Below are 1,947 nucleotides of genomic sequence, written 5' to 3' on the forward strand. Positions count from 1 at the left end.
TATGGTCCTCTTTGTGCATTGGCTGCTCTGAGCAGGAATATCATTCTTGGGGTCATCTCTCCTTCCTTTTTCCTTTGCTCTTGTGTGCTCCCCGAGTTGTAGCTTCAGTGCTGTCCTCTAAGTGCATTCTTCTGGGCTGGGGGTGGGGGGGTCCACATAGTTGGGATTGGGGCTGGTCCTGCAGTCCTCTCTATTGGATTCCTTCTACATGCTAGTATGTTGTATTCATGTGTTGGCGCACCGGGTTTCTCTCTCCCTCTCCTGTGGGTGGGGTAGTGCCCTGTTACCCTGCTACCCATGTCTTTCCCTCCCCCCCTTTCTTTCCCCATCTTTTTAGTTGGCTGCCATATGTATCCCTGCATTGGGTTTGACCCCTGCATAGTACTTGGACCTCACCCAGGAATATATGCCTATAGTAACTTTTCCCTTTTTGCATTTTTTAAGTGTACCTCAGTGGACTCATGTTGTACTTGTCCTTTTGTGCTTGGCTTACTTCACTTAACATAATTTCCTCCAGTTCTTCCCATGCAGCGCTGTGCTTCATGCATTCGTCACAGCTTTTTAGGGATGCACAGTACTGTATTGTATATATGTACCAGTTTTTGGATCCATTCGTCCGTTGATGGAAATTTGGGTTGTTTCCAACTCCTTGGGATTGTGAACTGTGCCACGATGAACATTGGAACACAGATGTCTGGGCATGGTTTGTTTCTTGCCTCTTCTGAATATATGCTCAGTAGGGGATGGCTGGGTCACATGGTAGCTCAATTTCCATCTGTTTTATATGTTGCCAAATTGATTTCCATAATGGCTGTACATACCTACAAGTCCACCAGCAATGGATAAAAGTTTCTCTCTTACCACAGCCCCTCCAACACTTGTTACTTTTTGATTTTTTGAATTGGACTATCTTTGAGGGTGTTAGGTGGTATAAAAGGCATGTTTTATATAACTATAATATCACTATTTCATGGAGCTTCAGGGAAGTAACAGTGAAGTATTTAATGGCTAATTGAAAGCTTGGCAGTCTTAACCCATCCAATGGCCCCCCAGGAGAAGGACATGGCGATGTACTTCTGTACATATTACATTCTAGGAAACCCTTTGGAGCAGGTGTATTCTGTCACACTGGAATGACATAGTGCAACTTTGAGTCAAAATCAATGGAATTGTCCCCAACCGCCACCACTACAATTTCACCTACCAAAGTTAATGAATAGGCCTTGTTTTTGTTAGGTGCCCTCACGTTGGTAATGACTCATCACAAGTCCATGTACAACAGAATGAAACATTACCCAGTCCTGCATCATCCGCACAATTGTGGTGTTTTAGCCCGTTGTTACAGCCATAGTGTCAATCCATCTTGTCAAGAGTCTTCCTCATTTTTTGCTGCCCTTCTACTTTAGCACACAGGATATCCTTCCGCAATGACTTGTCTCTCCTGACAATGTGTCCACAATACATGAGATAAAGTCTCACCATCCTTGCTTGTAAGGAGCATGCTAGCTGCACTTCTTTCAAGACAGATCTATTGGTTCTCTTACCAGCACCATAATTCAAATGCATCTATTCTTCTTCAATCTTCCCTATTCAATGTCCAAATTTCACGTGCATATGAAGTGACTGAAAATACTGTGACTTGGGGCAGGCATACTTTGGTACTCAAAGTACCAAGAGGTCTTGTGCAACAATGCATAATTTCATCTCTTGACTGCTGCTTCCATGAGTATTAATTGTGGATCTAGGCAAGATGAAATCCTTGACAACTTCAATTTGTTCTCCATTTATCATGATGCTACCTATTGGTCTAGTTGTGAGGATTTTGTTTTCTTTACATTTAGTTATAATCCATATTGAAGGCTGTATGCAATCCTTTATCTTCATCAGCAAGTGCTTCATGTCCTCCTCACTTTCAGCAAACAAGGTTGTGTCAAGTGCATACGAAGT

The sequence above is a fragment of the Echinops telfairi genome, unplaced genomic scaffold, assembly GCF_000313985.2.
Source record: "Echinops telfairi isolate 266 unplaced genomic scaffold, ASM31398v2 ScPeMD7_3533;HRSCAF=4204_0, whole genome shotgun sequence".
Taxonomy (NCBI): Eukaryota; Metazoa; Chordata; class Mammalia; order Afrosoricida; family Tenrecidae; genus Echinops; species Echinops telfairi.